The following is a 21,999-nucleotide window of genomic DNA, read 5'->3' as shown; positions in this document are numbered from 1 at the left end:
GGTGAATCTTTCAAGCCCAAGTTGTAGGCGTGAGCTCAGGCCAGGATGTAGCTCCTTTGAGGAACTTCTGCTAAGATTGTGGTATTTTCATGTCTGTGGCAGCTTGCCTACTAGGGAGACACTGGTGAAAGAACAGAGAAGAGAAAATCAGTTTAGGGGGCAGGGATTCCCTCTTACAGTATGTTAAGTAGCAGAGTCCTTTTAATGAGGAAAGCTTAAGTCAATGCTGTGATTCATTTGATTTATTATTTATGGTTTGAGTTAAGAATCCTGTGATCGTGGCCCTTTGAGTCTCACAAGGTCCTCTTACTCCTGTGAACTAACCATATTTCTTCATACATCACACAGGCACTCCAAACTGTTTAACCTTGATGATTAGTCTAACCTACTGACATTTGTCTTACAGATTTTTATGTCCTGATAAAAGTGTGTAATCTTTGAAAGCTATTCACCACCTCTGTTGACCTTGTCCTTTAGACAAAGAGGCTTATATCAGTTACAAGGAGCAGGCAGAACCTGGTTTTACTTTTATCAGCTGTTGTTCATGCGTCATGTAGTTTGTTGCATTTCTTTGTATATAAATTTTTGCCCTATAATGTATTCCTTGTGGTTATATTTCCCTAGAATAATTTTATAACTAAACCCCTTTCTTCACTCTTGTTAGAGTCAGGTAATAAAGTTTGTTGCTGCTTCCTTTCCATTGTCTGTTAAGGTTGTATTCCTTCCTTCCCTAGGAAACAGACAAGTCATACATGCACTGTGACTAGTAGAACATTTTATATAACCTGTATTGAGGTCACAGCAAAGCATTTTAAGATAGCTACTAATCAAGTAGTAGATTGCACATTGGGAAAAATTTCTTCACTGAAAGGTTTGTCAAGCAAACAGGCTGCCAGGGAAGAGGTGGAGTTACCATCCCTGGAGGTATTTAAAAGACGTAGATTTGGTGCTTAGGGACATGGTTTAGCGGTGGGCTTGGTAGTGTTAAGTTCACAGTTGAACTCAATGATCTTAAAGGTCTTTTCCAACCTAATGATTGCGTGATTATAAGTCATCATAAAAGGGACAAGCTGCAGTGAATTACCATTCCTGCCTAGGTTTTATTTTGGGATATGGATTTCCTGCCCACTCCCTCCAGTTTTGGCCCCCTTCCCTTGTTTGTTCCTTTTCTGCAGGGAACTAATACAGTTCAATGCAGCTTCAGTGCAGTTTTTGGAAGTTTCCCTTGAATTCTGCAGAACATGACTGTAGTATGCATGTGATATACCTGGAATATATTTTCAAGTGTTAAGGACCCATGTAACTAAACTTGCTTTTTCTCCTGCTATTATGACCTTTTTTTTGTAAAATAAAGTGTAAAGTATGTTTTGATTGAAAGTGGGCTATCTGAAATGTTTCAGTAGTCACATAAAACTTGTCTACGTAGGATACATGAGTTAAGAAGAATGCACATAACTCCTTCATTCAGTGAATCTGAACACTGATATGGTATTCATAGCAAAAATCTTTGAACAGATATCTACCTCCTAACAAGGTTTTAAGTAACTTCGAAGAGCTTTTCTTGATAGGTTCTGTTTAAGTACAGTTTGTGCAATGATGTAATTTTCTGTGTTGTAGAACAAGAAGAGTGGAGAGTGAAGATACTAGCTTTAAGTTACTGTTGAGAAAGTTTGGTGGTGTACCGTTAGACCTCTATATCGGATATACTAATTCATCACTTTTCAGAGAAAGGTTATTTAAAAAAAAATGACACTAACACCCCCCACCCCACCCCACCCCCCCCAAACACAAAAAGAAACCAAAAAACAAACCTTAGAATAAACATAATAAACATGAGGAAAGTTTCTAACCTGGTATTTATCCAGGTTTGTTTATTCATTCTATACCAAAACTTTGTAACATGATTGTACTGAATGCTAAATTTAAACTGTTTGCATAATCTAACTGTAGAATGAAAGTCCCACACTGTTTCAGTGTGCTGTAGTGTGAAGGGTATTTCTGCCTAAAAGAAATGCTTCCAGTACTAATACCTCTAAAATACTACTCCAGGTAACATGAACCATGAAATAGTTTGCTTCTCCTGGTGTTGAATTGCCCATCTCTGTCTAGATGTAATTAAAGCTTGCTGTTTTTAATAATTAAAATAGCAAAAAATACACAAAACGGAATGTGTCTAGAAGCATTAAGCAAACAATGGCAACCAGATCTTCATCGTCTTTAGAATCTCAAGATGACTTTTCCTTCTGTCTTGCTTTTGGTATGAATTGTACGTTAAAATGGGGCCCTTTTTCCTAAAAGAAATATAGGGTATTGTCTTGCTGTGTCTTTGTTTGTTTGATTGTTTACCTGATCTTGGATTTTCTGAGCCACCTGGCGAAGGAGCTTTATCCCAGGCAAAAAGATAAACTAAGCAAACATGTATTTCATGCCTATGAAAAAATCTGAAATGTCCTTAACATATACAATTTCACACCTATTTGGCAAACCCTTGCAGTAAAGTTACAGCTTGACAGCAGTGTTCTCTGTAGGTACTAATACACTGTATGTGGATACAAACATTCCTATGTACTTCACATACGGAAAAAATAAAAATCAAGACACAGTTCCAAAATCCTCCAGCATCTCAATTTTTGTAATACTGTCACAATGCTGACAAAAATGCATTTGGCAAATAGTAGACATATATCAGATTTAAAGGTGATTTTGGCAGGGAGAGGGGCTGCAAAATGAATGGTTATTCCTTGGGTAGCAATAAGATGCTTAAAAACAAGTGAGCAAGCAGTCAAAGTAAGGCACCAATTAAATGCTGGGTTGTGGAGGGTAGGAGCAGCAAAATGACTATTTGTCAGTGTGTGCGCTAGTGGAATTTAAGATAGGAAATGTTAAAATACATACCTCTTTTGCAGGGATTGTGGAAAAAAGTTTCAGAGAGATCATGAAAACATGGAAAAAAACGTTTGGAGGACTAAACAAAACGAATTGTTTGAGAGTGGCTTTTGAACATCTCAAATGGTTTGTCTGGAACTCAAACTAAATTTAAAAACTAAGCATTAAATTTGAATAAATGTATAGCCAAATCAAAATATCTGATGGTTTTCTTTCTCCTTATAGTTAATTAAGAATTGTCACTGCTGTATTTTGGTAGGATCTTGTCAGTGAAATCAGTATTTGCGTTTCCTGATCTGACAGAACAGGAAAAGGATGTGGAACATTCTGTATAGGGGGGGGGGGGGAAAGACACAAAGATTTCTCAATCTTTACCACTCAGACTTCAGCCTATGTTGTACAGGATATTTGGCCAGAATATTAAAGCTACATTATTCCAATGAGTTCCTTAAAACATTTGTTTGGTTTTGTAAGTTCTTGTAAAAATGAACAGTTTCCTTCCCTGTATTTCTCTTCATGAAATGCAGTTTCTTAATCAGCACTATTGATCTTCCAAGAACATGGTGAAATGCAGTATCATTCTCTTTATGCTTGGTACCTATTTGTGTTATGTAGCTACTTTTCTTTTACTAGACTGAAAAAGCATACAGGAAGAGAATGCTGCAAATGCTTCCAGTGTTTTTTCTACTCAAGCTAACAGCTATTATATGATAGATAAAATCAACCAGTTCTGAATACTTAGTGTGATTTTTTTTTTTTTTAAAGCCTGTAATCAAGTTAAATGAATATGTTATGGTTATACTTTAAAATAAAATATTAGATTGTTATTTTGAGTGGATATTTTCTGGGATACAAGCTGAGTTTACTTATAAATCAGTTCTAAAATAATATTTTTCTTTGTTTTGATATCGTAACTTCTCTTGAAAGAGAAAGATAAACTGTACTCTTTATAGATAAGATAGTAATCTGTCGTTCTTGTTGGGATACTTTCCCAGATTTTTTCAGTAGCTTGGCAGTCGTATGTTCAAGAAATTGGATAATCGGTAAAATAAAACCTTCTGACTTATAATGATGTGAGAAATGAAATTGAATTGCATGAGTGTTTGGCAAAGCAATTTGACATATGTCTGAATCTGGATCTCAGTGGTTTGAGACTTCTGGGGAGGTTTATCAATCTCACTTTATGGCCCCAGACATTAAATCTTTGTGAAATCTTTGGTTTAGTTTCTTAAGTGACTCTTCTTGGGTTCTGGTTTGATAACCTTATAGGACTACACGTGATTCCTTTGAGGAACTTTCACCTAACGTGTATTACCAAAATTTACACCAAGGTAAGTTAAAGAATATTTGAGGGAACAAGGAAGAGCTTCAGCTGGACAGTGATTAATGTTTTGGTTTCTTTTCTGGAGTCCATTATAAATTGCTGCTAACTAGCAGCTGAGGTGAAGTATAATACCCAACAGAAGTTTGGAATTTTAGTTCACTAATTGATCCATGCTGGCTTCTGAGTGTCCAGTGACTGAGGAGTTGGTGCAACACTGTTCGTACATTACCAGCAGTGGTGCAGTGTGCCACTGGCCTATAGTGAAAAGAATGGATTTTTGTAATGATGTAATGAGAATTTAACTGCAGTGGGTAAAGTTCAGTACTGTTGTAAAAGGCATATTGCAGTTCACTTAAGCTCTTTTTGAGTTGATGCTGTTTAAACCTCTGGCTCTGTATATTGAAAGTAGTACAATGAGGCCCAAGTGTACACTTAAACTTTCCTTTGAGGGCTGTACTGGCTGATACAGAGCAAAAGCTTGTAACAGGTTTAACTTCTGTTCAGCTTCTATTAAAGTCTTTGTACCTTGATTCATTTCCTGATGTAGTAGTTTCTACATGTACTGGTTGCATAGCTTATGCCTTGTGTAATGTTACAGAAGAATGCCAGTATTGATTAAGATACTTAAAATGTGTATAAGAATATATATTCTTATATACTGGGATATTGGCATGCATGTGGCCTGATCTAGAGCAAAGAAGATGGTGAATCTTAAAAAGGAAAAAAAGATTCCTTTCAAAAAAGCGGAGCTTGAAAAATTGTATTATAATTTAAATATATGGGGAAAACTGTTCTACATAGATTTTGCATTTCTTAGATCTAAAAAGGAGGGTTAGGTGGAGATCTGAAGAATCTTAATTTCTCATAATTTGGGGTTAAAACAAACAAAGGTAAATTAGCAGAGGGCTTTTTTGCCTACATTTGAAGACAGGGTTTCTACATCTCATGTATTTGCACAACTGATTTTTTCCCCATCTGCCATTAGTACTCTGTTTTGTTAGAACTGTCTTGGTCTCTATTCAGACTGTTCCTGTCTCAATTCTTGTTCTACCCTGGAGTATTGTTCCTATTGGATATGGCAAACTTTAATTCTGTTGCCCAACTGATAATCTGGTACTTCAGGATATGGTGTTCAAAATACTCTGTGTAACTTGGTGGCTTTATCACACTATTCTATAATTTGTAGTACCTTATGCTAATCAAACGTTCTGTGTGCTGATTAATTAACACCAGCATTTGGTGATGCTTCTGTATGGGAATGTCATTGGTCTTCCTGGTCTTCACCAAGGCTGCAATTAGATAAAATTTATGCCCTCATTGCCAACCTCTACCATTTCCTATCACTGCATTTACGTGGCAGTGGGGTGAACTGGCTGACAAACTCTGGTGGCTGGAAGTGGCTTTCTGACATTTGGCAGCTCATGTTTCAAAATTACATCCCCTAGCTGTCTTCACCTTTTAGCTGTATAGGCTGGGGAAGGGGAGGTTGGAAAGAGATAAAAATGCTGCTTTCAATGACAGTGATGGCTTGGGGTGTTTGAATATCAACCTAATTTAAAAGATTGTGTTCTTATTACTTATTAAAATCTTAGTTTAACAGAGGGTTAATATTGGTTAGAGGTCTGTCCAGTATGTAAGATGACCCCAGTTTTATCTAGCAAATGAATGTGTTGGGGTTTTTTGGGTTGTTTTTTTTTTTTTTTTTGTGTGTGTGTGGTGGTTTTTTTGTTTGGGTTTGGTTTTTTTTCCCCAAAAAAGACTTACTCTCTATAAATACTATACATTTTTATGTTTGTCTATTCAAATTAAAAAAAAAAACAAAACCAAATCAAATCATCCTTCTCAGCTTATAAATTCCTGATATACAACTCAGATTTCATGCTATTGATTTTGAATGTGTATTATGAAAGGATTTTTTTAATGAAGGTGTACTCTTGCCCTTTCACAAGTTAGAGTATTTTTAAATATGTCACCCACCTACCTTATTCTTTAAATAACTAGAATTTGACATTTCATTAAAAAGGCTGCTGATGCAGCATTTTAGTTTGGCAGGAAATACTCCAGGCACCTTACAGTGCTCAACATGTCCACCTTCCCTGTACTATGGGGATCAAGCCTACTGCTCAGGATAAAAATGTTTGTCCAGGCTGCAAAAATGCAGGATTAAGACATTTTGTTTATTTATTTTATACTGACCAGCCTTGTTATCTTTGTGTTTGACAAATGGAGGAGGAAATCTGTCAAATGTTATTAGCATACTTTTTTTTTTTTTTTTTTGTTAATATATTCTCACTTGGCTTGTATCTGTGATAAATAGAAGTGTGATCTGGTCAACTGCTGGCAGTTTCTAGTTTATTACAGTGTTAAGGTCATTATTTCCTTATTAAAAAATTGTTCAGGATATCACATGAAGTACACCAGTGTTTGAGTTGTAAAACTGATTTTAAAAAAAATAATTAAAAAAAAGTGGTGAAGTGTTAGAAATTCTCCAGAATACTGGGTAACAGGTTTCAGGGGTTTGGTCATACTTTTCTTACCATCTTTGCGTGTGTCTGTCTCATTTCTTCCTTATTTTGTATAACATGAAGCATGTTCTCTTGGTCACTGCTACTTACTTATTGCAATTACCGCTACTTCTGCTGTTTCACATTGGAAAAGACTGAAGGGCTAGTCATGTTGTGCTCTCTTTTCATTTGGCCTTCAGGAGCTATGCAGGCAGCGTATGTGTTTCTGTTGTGCTCAGCACTGGAAGCAGCCTTCCACCAGACTGTAAAGATTTTAGTGAATGTAATCTCATATTCAGCTATCTCTCAATTCTAAGTATGCTTATTTGGGGTTTGGTTTTTTTTTTGTTGGTGGTGGTCAAGCTGAATTTCATTTATGTGAGGAGTGTCCTCTGGTGTGCTTGGAAAAAAGCAAAATCTTCTTAATCCAGACTTCTGAATGGTTTTGCCTTTTTTCTTCAAACATCTCATCTTCAAGCGTGAGATTTCACCATATGACTTGAAAGTTTTCACACCCATTACACTTAAGCTTTACCTCGTGCATTCAGTCCCATCCCCCCAAATGTACTTCTGAGATTTCTTTCTCGTGTTTGCGTAACCTGTTTCTTTATTAAATTATTTAGGAAATGTCCTTATTTACTGATCATGTTGGCATCTAGAATTGCACTAAAACAAAACTCCTCATCCCACCCATCCACCCAACAAACCTGGATGGATTTTTTTCTTGTACAATTAAGTTGAAGTTGATGAAGTCTCTGAACGGTGCATGTGCAGCTGTGCTGAATCTTTGTTATAATCAGCTAATAATAGATAAAAGATGAGCTAGAACCTTTCTGTTGGATTGCTCACCACCTAATTATCAAAACAGATGATTTCAAGCAAGGACTGCATGCCTTCAGAAGGCCAGTTGATCCCGCATCTTTTTCTTTGTCACATGAATAACTCTTTTAACACAGATCCTCTTGTCTTTTTTTCTGATACGGCTTTTTCAGTTAACTTCAAGCAACTGTCTGTAATGATTAAGGCCATTTTTACTGAAGGTCTGACTCTGCCCATGTTGCACAAGCTTTGGATCTACTGAAAATACAAGTAGCACATTGAAGAGATGAGTAATCATCAGGTGTCTTGTAGTTTGTCAGGACCTGCAGATTTTTTTCCCTGGGAGTTATTTATACCAGAGTTGACTTCATATTTTTTCTAATATATTCAATATGATATTGCAGTAACATATTTGGCTTCATTATTTTAAGTGTTTGTATAGGAATCTCTTCTAAGGGTATCATTATAGCTCCCCAAAAAGCAAGTCAGGATAAACGAATGAAAATATTATGGAGAAAATGTAAGTTTGCTACTTTAAATTGTCTCGGTGGTGTGTTAGAACGTAGGAAGGCTGAGCAGAGCAAGCCATCAAATAGATCTCAACTTAGACAACTTATAAAGCATTGTCTTCTGAAATTTCTGGTAAATCTATACTGGCTATTGTGTTTTCATAATTAATCTGCTGCTTTTGTAAGCTGGCTTTTTTAAGTCCCTCTTTGAACTTTCACTGTATACAGTTTTTTGCGTGTCTAATGTGGAATTGTGAATGTTGTAGTAGCTAGATACAGCCACGAAGTTGTGAAACCAAGTTGGGTTTGCTTTTTAGTTTTTAAACTAAATGAAGGAAAAATCCTTCAGATTCTAAAGAATCTTACAGTATGATAGGTAGAGGAAGATCTGGTGGTAGTGTTGATGAAGTTATTCTTAAGGAGTCATTAAATTAACTGGTTGGGTACTGCTCTTTAAGGTAAAGCAGACTGGAGTATGAAGAGCAGGAACAACACAGTTGATGGGAGGGAAGTTAGCAGTTAAATGAAACCTTACCTATGGGAAAAACAGCTTAGTTGCTCAACTTTGTTTTCCCCCCCTCTAATTAGAGATACTGTTATGACTCTGCATGCATGTGGCTCAAATGCAGGTTTATCTACTTTCTGCAGTGGAACACAGGTGTAAGTCAGTAGGCTAAAATACAATACAGTGGTAGGATAGTCTTATGTTGGATCCTCGTGGTTGTAGTTTACAAAGCGAATAGACAGCTCTGGTTGTTGACATGTGCTAAGATAATGCCTGAAATAGTTTTCTGCAGGTTATCTGTCAAATCCTGGCTGTTACAAAGAGAAATAAATGTAGTCCAATGATGATACAGAGTTTGAAAGAGAAAGGCTTTTTGTACCAATTTATCTTCTAAAGATATTTGCCAGCACATTTCCCCAGTGAGTAGAAAGGAATGACTATTTTCATAATGTTAGAAAATCTCTTCCTCTGTGTCTCTGCCTGTCTTTTTCTTTTTATTAGCTAGGACTAAACAGTAAAGAAATCCATTCAGCTGTGGTAGTATCAGCATAGTGGTCTCTCTTTTCCTCTCTGCTGGTACTACACTACTGTTTCAAGACCATTCAAATTCTACTCAGAGCTGTAAGTGACCTTTTTGAAAGCCCTATATGCATTTATATTAGCTGCTGGACTGTAGTAATTGTCAGATGGATTGTCTGAAAGTGGATTTTTTTTTTTGTTGGTACATATTTATAGATAAGTATTTATATCTTAAGAGGTGTGGGTTTATTTCACATCTTGTGCCTTTACGTAGCTAACATTAACCTGGTTCTAGGAACATTCTGCCTGATGCAGACCACAAGAATGGATGCTGAACCTGCCCTGGAGATTCAGAAGAAAATCAGCAAGTAGAAATCATTCCACCGGGCCTGCACCTTGGATACAAAGTCTATTCTTTAAGAGCTTTTCATCTAATTAGACACTAGGTAGAGTGTATGGTATACTGCAACCAAATGTCATCCTTGCCACTAATGGATGTTCCTTTTGAGGCAAGCTTTCTGTCACTGTATTTGTCCTGAGAAGTCTCCTATCTTTCCCATGTTAGCTCAAAATAGTTTTCACTGTAACCATTCTGGAGATGGACAGTATTGTCTATTGGATTTCCTTTCTGATTCTGGGAACCATTTGGATTTAGGACGCTAATGAGTTTTGCAGTAGGGCATGTTCTACTATAGATGTTGGCTACAGTTTAGGGTGCAGCTATAATGTAAAGATGTGATTTAGATTGTAATCATAGCAGCTGATCTTCAGCTGTCAATGGCACCAATTGTCATAACTGGAGGTATTTTTTAGAGCTTTTTTTTTGTCTGTGTGTGTTGTGGGAAGGAGGAGGGAGGCCGTGATGCTTACATTTAAATTGCTTATAATGCATTTGTATTGTTGAAACACTAAAGAACTAACTTAATAACTAAGCTAATGTGCTTGAATGGCCCATGGAACTCCGTGACTTAACTGCCTTGTAAATCTTGTTCTCGTGATTCAGGTATTTAACAAATATATGGATACTTCATTATATGTGTGGAGTGTCTTCAAAGTATATTAATCTCTGTCTAGTGTGTGAAGGAGCTTTTAGTTGGTACACTGCAAGATTTTCTGCTAGAAGGGACCTATTTTTTTCCCTCTTCTTCCATCCGTACAACTGAACAACATCTAGACTGGCTTCTGCTGCAGTGTCAAGGAGACTTGTTAATGTTAAGTTTTATGTGCCCTTTTAGAAAATACCTACTGAAGTGGATCTGGTTTTGCCTTTTTTTGGAAAACCATTTGATTTAATGGCAAGATGTCAGTTTATATGTGTAATCTACGAACTGACTTGTGCTCCCAGCCATGGAGGGAGAGAAGCTCAATGTATATGGTTGAGAACATGCTAATGAGCATGCATAGTGGAATTCCAGGACTGGTGAAAATTTAAGAGGGTAACAGGTATTAAACATTGATACGTATCTTTAGATTTTATAATCCTAATCCTTGTACAGTTCAGACAAGTGCAAAATTACCTCACCAGATTGTCTTTTTTTTTTTTTTTGTTAATTTGAGAAGATGGAGGGGACAGTATTACTTAAACTGAGAAAGTTCAGAGAACTATGGTAGGCAGGTGATAACCCTCTGATGTGGTTCAGACTGAAAAACATAAGATTAAGTCCATGGCAAGGCAAATATAGTCTCATTTTATAGTTATATAAGACTGTGTAAAGTGGGTCATCAGTGTTTGGGAAAACACTCCTTCATTTTTTAGGCTTTTTTTTAAACATACCAAATAAGGTGGGGGTTTTTCTCTTCCCCTTCCCACACCAGAAGGAACACTTTCCTCTAAGGACACAGATAGGATGAAGCTAAATATATCACTTGTCTGTTCTTCACCGTGTTGCTTCAGTGGTAATCACTTGTTTGAGATTTACCTTCAGAGATTCTGCCTGACATATGGTGATGTGCATAATGAATATATGCAAACATAGAGCAATTTAAAATTCATTCTTTATTGCATTTGGTTTTGGTTTACAAATTGCTATAACAATTAAAGAGATTTTGTAAACATTAATCTATGCACTTCTGGGAAATTTCACCTTAATTCTTCTATTATTTGTGTGAGATGGAGGGGAAAAAAAGCCTAAGACCCTGCTTGAGAGTTGGAGTTCTTTTGTTTTCTAGTTTCAAATGTCATATAGGGAGGCTTAAGTTCCTCTTCTTTGAAAGTACCACCCTTTTCAGGGGAGGAGAGGAAGCTGATAGAGTTTGAGAGCAGTGACCTGTATTAGGCTATTTCAGATTTTTGGTTGATGTGTGTGTGTTTGGGTTTTTTTTCTGAAGCTCCAGCTAGAAGAATTTGAAGAAGGCCACACTGGGGAAAGAGGAGTGTGAGTGCATGCTTCTGCAGGAGAACAAGGCCTGAGAGATAACAGCTACAGAGGGATTTTAGGCAGAAAGGGAATGGCTTTTTCAGCAGCCCTTTAGAACTGAGAGATACAAAGGGAAGTGCACCTAAGTGTCCTCTAGACATCTGAAAATGTAGACATCAAAAAGTTCATTGTCCCTCAAACTCTTTTTTTTATATTATGTTTTAGGTAATTGGGGAAAGAACTGAAATGTTCACCTTCCCATTCATAGTGTGAACCATGCAATGGTGAGGAAAAAGAGCATGCTGCTGTAAATAATGTTCAGACTGTAGCTCTTCCTTTGATGCTCCTGGCTCTGTCAGAATTGGTATAATTGGTTGCCAGGAATGGGAGTTTTGTCCAAAAAATCCAGCTTGCAACTTCTGATGATTGAGATAATTTACTTTGACTTTCTATTTGGTAGCTAAGTTCTATTAATACAGCTTCTAGTTCATCCTGTATTTAAATTCTTTATAGAAGTTGCCACTAATTTTTTTCAGTTTGTGCTGAAAACTGCATGTTGGCAAATAAACAGGTAGCCATTAAAATACACATCAAAAGAGCATCCATTCAAGCTTTATGCAGAGCCTTTGATCAAGTACTTGATAGTAAGTCCTGATGTTGGTATGCTGAGCCAGAGGATGGTAGAAAAGATTCCTGCAATCTTGATGGAGGGGCTGGTTTATACTGTCTGAACTGTGTTAATCAAAATAGCCAAACCAGCTTTGTATTTGAAAGAGCAAATTACCCAACTTGGACTGAAATGTCTAGGATCACTCAGGTTAATTCCATGTGAAGAGGCAGTGACTTCTGGTTTAAGTCTCCTGGCACAGATGGATCCAGAATAGCTCATGTCTTCCTGGCCTCAGCTTGTCACACTCTGAAATTTAAGCTGTGAATTGCATGTTGTATATGATTCACATTTATCAAATCACAAAACTGTTTTCTCCTTCACTCTTTCCACTATTTTGACTTCACTGCAATAGCTTCTGTTACCAAAAATGGCTCCTGGTAAGCACGAGCACTTTTTGTTTTCTAAATTCTTCATCATCAGGAAGAGTCTGAAGAATTTGCTTATACTGTATTGGGAAGTAAGAAGAAAGAGATGAAGAACTGAACGAGTGAAAAACACTAATGGTTCCTTAATACTAGCTGTGCTGTAGAATATTGGGGGGTGTGGAGAAAGGGAAAAGAAGGGATAAAAGCATATGCTAATTTGAGCTGAAGAAGTTGAGGTCGTTCCATAGTCAATACAGAGGGTGAGGCTTTTGGGGCTGCTGCTTGGAATCACTCCATAGAAGGGAGAGAAGGGCGAAGCTAAACAGCTCTTTGCTACTAAAAGATACAATTTCTCCTTTTTGTTTTCACCAGCTGTGATACACACCTGACCCATCTGTTAGACAGCTTGGTTTACAAAACAAGTAGAAAGCTAACATAAGAAAAATGCTTTATTTGTTTTCATGGTATGAATCAGCTTGTCCAGGGATCTGTTGATTTGGCATCTCTAGCACAAAGGAGGGTGTGAGAGTAAGTGGCTCAGAGCAGGATGAGGAGTGTGGACTGAGATTAACGGCCCCCAGCTGTGAGCTCTTGGCTTGGCTCAGCTGTCTTCTGTGGCTGGACCCTCTCGTGGGTGGGTCTCGAGGCCTCTGAGGGCCCCAGCTGTCTTCACTGACTATGGAGGGACACAATGAACTGCAACTTCCCCTTGTGCTGTGGTGGCAACAGTGGCTGATGTTGTCATCTTTGAACATTACCTTTTCCTTCCCCTTCTTTCACCCTCTGTAGTCTTGATTTTAATTTTTTTATTTGAAAACAGGAGACATGCTAGTCTGAGAAAATCTTTATACCTTGTTAGGTATTAAGTCGATAACCAAATGATGGGGGGGGGTGTCTGTGGCATAAAAAAGGCTAACTTTTAACTTCTCATTTGTTTCAGTAGTGCCACTGCTATCTGTGTCGTTAGATACATCTGTGCTACTGATGCTGCAGATTTTTTTTGTAAGCAAATCCTTAAAAGGAAGGAGTATCCAGAATTTTTGCTTTAAGGCTATGCTAAAGAAGAATGCACTTAAGATATACTGCTGAGTAACAGAGTCCTGTCACACCTGTAGCAGTGTCAGAGTTCAGTGCCAAGCCTAGTGAAGCTGCCTTTCACTTGTATCACATCTGGGTTCTTTGCATTTTGGCAAGCAGTCAAAAACTGATTTAGCCGTTTACAGGAATTAAGCATTGCACTCAGACATCGTAACTCAAAAGACTGTGTCCAGTGTATGGTGTGAAATTAATCAAAAGGAATGAAAATTAATGACCTGCTGTGGTGCCATCCATCAGGATATCGCTCAGCAGGTGTGAAATTAACTCGCCTTGACTGTGGATTAAATTTAACGGCATGACGTAAAACTACAGAAACTGTTTCTGTTATTACTAGGGAGCAAGCAAGTGTTTTTAAAGATTCCAGCTTAATGAACTGCTTACGCCATACAGTGGATAGCCCCATGACCATTTAACAGCATGAGTTTAGATTATGTTCCCTAAGAAGATCAAGTATTACAGTATCAGTAAAAATTGTTAAAAAGGCAGGCCACAGAAATGCGGTTTTAATTTCTATAATTACTGTGCACCAGATGGTGGACATATACTTTTTTCCAACATAAGTACTTCAGCTCAAATGTAAGCAGTTGTGTTCTTTATTTACAATTCATTACATTATCCTAGGTGACCAAAATTTCTTTATTATGGCCTATTACGGTGACCTTCAAAGAAATATGTAGGTAAAACTTCACTACTGTTTGCTGTAGTGACAAAAAAGCCTTTACCCCACCTCCCCCCCCCCCCCCCATCTTAATTATGAGGATAACAAAGCTACCTACTAATGTTAACTACCCACTAAACATTAACTACCTGCTAACTTTATTTTGGAATAAGTATCTAATATTAGATTATGTACTTAAAGCATTTGGTAAATCCTAGTTAATTTAAACATTGGTTCTGAAAGAGCAGTACTACAAAGATGCAAAATACATTACAGGTTATCAACAGCTCAAGAGAAATGAGGAGGATGAAGAAAATGTATTTCCCAATTTGAGTCTAAAGATCTTTGTATTCTGCCAACTATTTTCTTCTGTCCCATTGTATTTCCTTATGTGTATGTGCTTTTTCCTCTATAGTTGCCCTGATAATTATTTTTTCAATTTTTTTAAATGGATCATTTATCACTCTTATGGAAGCTTCCCTTGACGACTTAGTTCTTAGTGGATTTTTACTGAATATACCTTGAATATGCTCCTCTAAAATGTCTGGAGTCATCTCAGTCCTTTTTAGCACTCCTGATGTTTTTGCCCTTGGCAGAAAATAGTTGTGTGTGGTTTTTCTCGTCTCTTACCCCGAGTCTTCCTCGTAAATTCTGAATATGCATTTCCAAGAGCTAAGGAAGTTGCACGTTTGTGATTAGGAGGAAGACTTAGTTGTAACTTGCACAGTAGTTTTCTTTGAAGTAGGGCTGGCACACGTCCATTAATATCTTTGCAGGATAAGACATCCATGGCATATCGGCACATACTTGATTAGCTGGTCTTTGTAAATGGATCAATTTGACCTCTTATTAAGGATTATTTGTCCTTTGTAAAAGAAGTACATTTTTGTTTAAGTATTGCTGATGAAAAAGCTGTTAGAGTAAGAGAAGGTCTGATTAATGCTTCACAGTTGTGTTAACACAGTTCTTTGGAGTTTGTGTCAAAAGGCAATTCTGACATTAAAGTTTAGTAAAATTGTGTTTATTCATAAAAAATATGATGTAATTGCTGAGAAATGTTAGGATTGTTTTAGAGTTATCCCACTCAGTTGCCGTGCCACTGGCAGTACTTTCTTCAAGGGTAAACCCATAAGCAGTAGATCTAGGATCACAGGATCTGCACTGTTCTGGAGCTTAAATGAAGAGCTCTGTAGTCCTGAAAAATATTCATTTGGGTACAGCTGACAAGACACTTTAGAGGTTTCTTCTTTCTCTGAAGAGAAACATCAGTCTCAGTACCCGTTTCAAAATAAGGAGGTAAGTCATGGAGGCCTAATGCTTTATAATGCTACAAGCATTAATAATGTGGGTCAAGCTTTTAACAGTGAACAACGGTTAGATGATTACTAGAACATATTTCAGCTGGAGCTTTGGGCTGCTTCCTTTTCCTGCATTAGAAAATTAATATTTTAATATGACTGTCTAAACAAACTTGCTCTTAAAGCTTAGATTGTAACATGATGCTCTTGCAGCCTTGCCTATACTGAAATCAACTCTTGGACACTGGGCTCAGTTGCTTGCCTGCAATTTGAGTTTTACATTACTGGGTTTACTTAATTGTACTCCTGCCTGTTTCTTGTTGATGGCTTTTATAGTTGCCTAAGCTTTTACATTAATTTGTAGCCCTGGGGGGAGGTGCAGAGAGAAGAAGGAAAGAGGTAGAGTTTAACACTTTCTATGGAATTTCTCTGGTTTTTGAAGAGTGAAAAGTGAAAGGCCAAGCCAGGAGTGCTGTGGAAGCAAGAGAATTGAACTGTCCTGGCAAGTTTTTTTGTCAGTCCATTTTGCCAGGAAGAAGGCCTTGCACATCTTGTTTCCGTGACAGGCTATGGAAATTGGGTCACACAGCTCTTCGTTGTACCTTGCATTCAAACTGAGTTTGTGTTGGCTATTTTTGCCATTTGCTTTATCCTCTCATATATATAATATCTTACCATGAGGAAGCATGAAGGTGATTATGATGTCTTCACAGCAATCTTTTGTTTTGTATGCAGCACTACTGGATTGTGGTATGAAGAGAACTCTGATTTCTCTACATTGTCTGTAACAAGAATATGCAGAATTGGTCTGTCAGTGTGCTCAGGGTTAAGCAGTGTGATGTTAAATGCCTAGAAGTATGGGTTCCTGATGAGATATATGGATTTCTCTTGATCCAGAATGACTGAGGACTGCAGCTGAAATTAGCAGATGGTCCATTGTAAGCAAGTTGATCTAAGGAAGAAAAAAAAAAGGAAGTGTCAAACAAAACCCCTGCTTGTTCAGTGTGATTTGCACAACAGATACTGACCCAAATAGGAGAAGGGGAACTGTCTCTTCTGGTTACATCCTATGTTTACAGATGGTTTGTTCATGTTCCAGGTTATGCTGACAACACTTTAGTTTCTGAGGACCTCAGAGCACATGAGGAAAGAGAGCTTGTGTCTGCTAGCAAGGATGAGGCGGTAGCCACTGTTTAAATCATCAGGTAGGGTTTTGTCTTTCTTTTGTGGTTCTTTATTGAGGAGTGAAGATTTTGTTTGGCTTTTCTCATGACATTTTCTGTATTTTCTCAAACTGCAGTCAATAAATGTCCCTTCCCAAAGGAATTGCCAGTCTGTAGACTTGTGATTGTTACTGTAACTCAGCCAAGGAGAGATAGAAACTTGTTATATAACAAGTAAAAAATGATGATATTTAATAAGAGGTTCGTTTTGCATGGCAAAAAAAATATTGTTTAATTAGCAATCAAACCACTTACTTTGCCCTCTAGTTCATTATGTGTTAAGTAGTTTTATGCCACTGATTCATATAGCTCATTACAACTCATAAATGTCACCATAAAATTAGTCAAAATAAGAGTGTTAAAGTGTCTTGCTGACGTTAGTTATCCAGTTGGTTTGGTTTTGGTGACAAGTTTGTAGATAAAGTGTGAATTTTATAGTTGAAGATGTCGTAGAACTTGGATAGCATGCTGCTTCTCGTTATGGAAAGAGACAGCCTAAAAGCTGTAGCTGAGGCTTTTTTTCTGGTCATAACTAATACCTGCCTCTCCTTGTCAGCAGTGTCAGTCCATGTACTGCACCTAGTTTAAAAGCAATGGATGCAATGGTGATAATTGTTAGTAAGCTGGTGATGCCACTTCTGGGAACAAAGTAGCAATGATGTGCTTTCATTGACTCTGTGTTCTTTGCCCAGATGGCAGTCAGTCAAGATTTGGACCATAACAGTGTAAGCTGAAGTGGCCACTTCTTTAGTAGTGCATTCTGATGCTTTCCAGATGCAAATTATTGTATTGTGCTCAAATACTTTACATGTAGGCAAGGTTCTGGAGTCTGCATTTTAGAAGACTCTTGACATTGTGAAACGGAAACCAGGCTATAGTACAGAAAGTGATTTGCATCAATCATTTAATCAGTTAATCAAACACTTGATAATTATCACTTGCTATTAAAATAAAATTTTATGACTTGATAATATAATAAAAAGTCTCAGTACTTTACAGTAGCAGGTTGTAAGAATAATAAACAGATAATGTCTGTTGGTAGGTGACACTGGAAGATTTTATGCAGGGTAGATGTTTTTGTAAATTCCAGTTAAGTTAGCAGGAGAACTCTTTGAGGCTAAACTTTCAGACTGATTTATTTTGACAGATTCAGGGTCCAGATCTCTTGATACATACAGTAGTGTCAGCTCCAGTTTCCACAGCCCTACAGATGTCAGTGATTTTTATGTGGCTTCACATCAATAGATTTCAAAGATTTGGGGATGTTATATGCTGCTTATTATATTTTATATCTAGTAAATGGGGTATGGGAACATACAGGGATAGTCAGCCAGTGGCTGAGTCACATAATACATCACAAGTTCTAGTGTGCAGCTCATGTGTGAAACGAGGCTATAGATGTACAGAATTTAAAAATGAACAGCTTCTCTGGTCTTACTGGGATTGATGTAGGTAGGCTATGTCAAGCTGCTAGAAATTAGGCACAGAATTTGGTCAAGAAAGAAATTGTATTGTCAGATGGCAGTGTCAGAAGTACTGCTACCTGATCCCAGATAATTTTAAGGAAACTCTAAAGCAGTCTGGTAGGTAGCTTTTCTTTGTTTGCTTGACAGGGGGTACATTTAGAGATGTATGTTGTAAGTGACTGAAGATAAACTTTTTAATATGCCTTTTTTTTAAACTGTAACATTAAACTGGAATGTCACTTCTAGTTAGTCTCTGTTCAAAGACAGATCTCTGTTTTCAATAATTCATGTGGAAACTATGAAAGATTTAAAATGTGACAGCTCTGAAATAAGAAGATTGATGCTACTCTAGTGTGATCTGATTTGGATTCTGACCTAATTTCTTTTAGTTAGTGATTGGTATAGGACTCTGGGGGGTACATGGGTTTAGGACTTTTGGAGATTATTGGCTGATATTTTTAGGTTACGAGCTAATCCTGTTTAGGAATAGGATTTTCATCTGAAAACTGACAAGTCCTTAAATTCTTCCTGTTTTGCTTTAGAATGACGACTGGGAAGTGTACAGAAAAAGCAAAGGATTGTTTGCTTATTTCTAACTGTCGTCTGCTGTGGCTCCCTTCTACATGATGATTTTCTGTGTGCATGGGTTTAAAAATTGCTGGTTTTCTTTAATGCTTAAACAAAAGGAAAATCTTAAATTGAAGTTGTTAATTTTGCACACACTCTAAAAGAGGTATTGAAGAACATTGTGTACGCGTTGCTCCAAAAATGTTTTGAGCTTTTCCTTTTGGTTTTTTCTTATGTTGCCTTGTAGCTGTTTGCAAAGCGTTCAGACTATAGATAAACTAAGAAATGCAAATTCACAGTTCCATTTGCTTACTCAACAACTGTGTTTCATATATAAATGCTATCTTCCAGATGTTTTCTCTTTGGTAGTAGTTGCTTTCCTGTGCTTGTAACGTATGGCAGAGAGAACCTAGTTCTTCAATTCTACATTTAGTGTGGGGTTGCCATCTACTTTGTGTGTTAACTTGGAAGGTAAGCATTTTGTCACCTGTTTCTACAGATTGAGCCCAGAATGCTTACCAGTCCTATGTATGAGGTCATCTTTGTGAATTTTTATTAAACTTTACAAAAAGTGTAAAGAAGCAGAAAGATAAAGGCCATTGCATCTTTAATGTTGGATTATAGCTCCTGTAGCTGTTTTGTTTCCTTTTTGTTGTACGTGTCTTGATGGGAAGAGAAGCCAAAGCAAGGTGGAGAAAAGAGAATTTGCACTAGAAGTGTAATGTGTATGAGTAACACTATGTGGTATTGAAAATACTGCTCAGACTGTGGTTGTTCTTGCTGGTTTGGCATGCTAATTATGAACAGGTTTAGCCCTTTTTAGTGAAAGGGCATATATTGGACCAAGCTTGATGTAAATTTCTGTGGGGCCTCCCCACCCCAAGACTTACTGCATCAAAAGAGGCCTTACGTTACATACTTTGTATACTGAAATCTCTTCTATTGCTGTTACACAGCAAATTCCCATGATGGCTTGGTGAGGTCATCATCTCATGGGTAATGGGGACTGAAGTGAAAGGGAGGGGAGTAGGAGGATGTCGCATTTACATGGGCGATGTTATGCCTTACATGACATCCCTGCCTCCTAGCACACACAGTTATAATCATACTCTTGTCTCCTGAAAGCAGAAAAGGCTGCATTTCTGTGGGCAGTGTTAACAGTGAGAGAGCAACTAACTCCCAATAGTTCTCCCACACAAGTCAAGGCAGATTTTGCAGTGCTGCAGATTGGTGTGGGTTTTATCCCATGTCCCCCCCCTTCCATACCAACTCTTAAAGTGTTATTTATGGTGATTTCGAGGAAGAAACTGATTCTGCTATCCCTCATCAAACAGCAATTGGGATGGATGGAGTATTAGCTCTCACTAAGGTTTCCTATGCTTCCTTCGGTCCTTCAGAACTGCCTTAACAACTGTCCATATCTACTTCCTTATCATCTTCCTTTTCCTTCCTCTTTCCTCTCCAGTTTGTGTATATCACTTGTGGGTTTTTATTTGCTCCTGCTATATAGAAATAAATAATATTAAATATTTGCAGAACTTGATTGATTTGTGAAAGTTTTCTAAATCTGAAAAAGCTGAAGCTGTAGAGAATTGGCAGACTGATTTAATTATCTGTATGCAGCTGATCTGAATATTGCATAAACCACACAGAGCTTCAGCTTTCTGCTCTTTACTTACCTGGTTTAGATATACTGGCAGTGTTCACATGGAAAGAAGCTGTGCTGCCCAGGTAACCAAGTTGTTTGGATTTTTTTTTTAATTTCTTTTAATTGCACAACTCAGATTGTGAGGCATGAAAAGGAGGCTGTTTATGGGAATAGTTTTGGCTTAATTTATATGTGTATATAAAGCACATTCATTACACTGGGGAGACTTCTATCTGTTTTAAGAGCTGCTAGTCAAGTTCTCCTCATTTCCAGCATATTCCTGAAAAGTCCATATTTGTACGGATACTTGGGAACAGTCGTTTTAAAGTAGAATTTTGAAGTTCTTAAAAGTCAACACAGGAAAACCAGAATCCTTCTCTGAGAATGAAGGTACTACTGAAAAAAAGACAATGGGAAGATGGCTGTTTAGAAAGGGACCTGAAATAAGGCAACAGAATATAGTACATCTAAGGTTAAATATGAGACTTGACCAAATTTGTCTTTAATTGCTTAGGATGAAAGTAGATGCTTTTCACATGCTTAATGATACCAATAATTGATAATAATGAAAAATAAATGTGCCATGTATTTTGGGGCTGTCTGGAAACAGAATGGGCTTTGTAGTACCCTGCATAAAATTTCATTGATAAAATGCTGTAATTGTAGAAAGCTGTTGAGTGGAGTGATGTCTGTAACTATCCTTTCTTTCATACTGGAGATGCAGTTCTTTCAATGCAGTTTTGAAAGACTTGTGTCATTTACTTGGCTTAATCCAGCCAATTTTTATGGCCAAAATACATTTACTTGCATCTGACACTTGATAAAAGTTGGGTTGATGAAGGGATGCTTGTTGCTTGGAAAAAAAAATGTAAGATTTTAATGGCTTTTTCTAGTAAAAGGTGCAAGAATTGTGGTATTGGCTCTAAAATTCTTTATCTGTATGGGTTGTTAGTAAAAGCCAACTGTAAACCAAATAAGATGCTTGGAATAGATTTGAAGCTTGAAACTTATTCATTCACTGAAGTTTTAGTAAGCCTTTAAAAGTCCGTACAGTATATGAGCTTGGTACATTGGACTGTGTCTCCAGTGTGTATATTCTCCCTTGGTTGATGTTTGCTGCTGGTGTTACTGAGTCTAGTTACATAGAGGCTAATATTGATGCTGTTCTTTGGTATTTACAGTCATGTTAAATAATTACCACTTAGAGCAAATCAAGGCTTCTGATGTGGGCTTATGGTGAGCAGCATTAAAGTACCTATTGTTTTTTAAAGTACTTTCACAGTTAATGACACAGTTGAAGCTGTAAATTGTCCTCCAACCCTGAGTCATTTTATGCTTAGCATTGCACCCTGTAGTGTATTTCAGTAACATTTCAGTGTAAGACTAGTATTTGGCTTTTCACAGGTGATGCTATGCTAGCAGAAATATTAATAAATTGTTTCCACAATGTTAATGGGTACTTCTAGAACATCCATGTTCTTGTATGCCATTTTGGATGGTGTGGCTGGTTTGAAGTGTTGAGGTTTGAGTGGTTTTCAAGTCTGTCAAAGTGAGTTGCCTTACTTTGGACTGGAGGGGTTATA

The 21,999-nt window shown here is 37.3% G+C and overlaps 1 protein-coding gene across 2 annotated transcripts in view; it reads left to right on the top strand.

Annotated features, from left to right (window-relative positions):
- MGAT5 (alpha-1,6-mannosylglycoprotein 6-beta-N-acetylglucosaminyltransferase) overlaps nucleotides 1–21,999 on the top strand; it is a 132,327-nt gene that overhangs the window by 4,092 nt on the left and 106,236 nt on the right. Inside the window, exon 2 of one of the 2 annotated variants that reach the window (XM_040603512.1) lies at nucleotides 16,612–16,717. The exons of the other annotated variant lie outside the window; for it this stretch is intronic. The gene's annotated coding sequence lies outside the window, so the exon portion shown is untranslated. The remainder of the gene's footprint in view (nucleotides 1–16,611; nucleotides 16,718–21,999) is intronic. 2 annotated transcript variants of the gene reach the window in all.

Source organism: Falco naumanni, chromosome 8 (assembly GCF_017639655.2).
Source record: "Falco naumanni isolate bFalNau1 chromosome 8, bFalNau1.pat, whole genome shotgun sequence".
NCBI classification, from domain to species: Eukaryota; Metazoa; Chordata; class Aves; order Falconiformes; family Falconidae; genus Falco; species Falco naumanni.
Note: the sequence above shows the minus strand (reverse complement) of the source record. Positions and strands in the feature narration are given on the sequence as shown.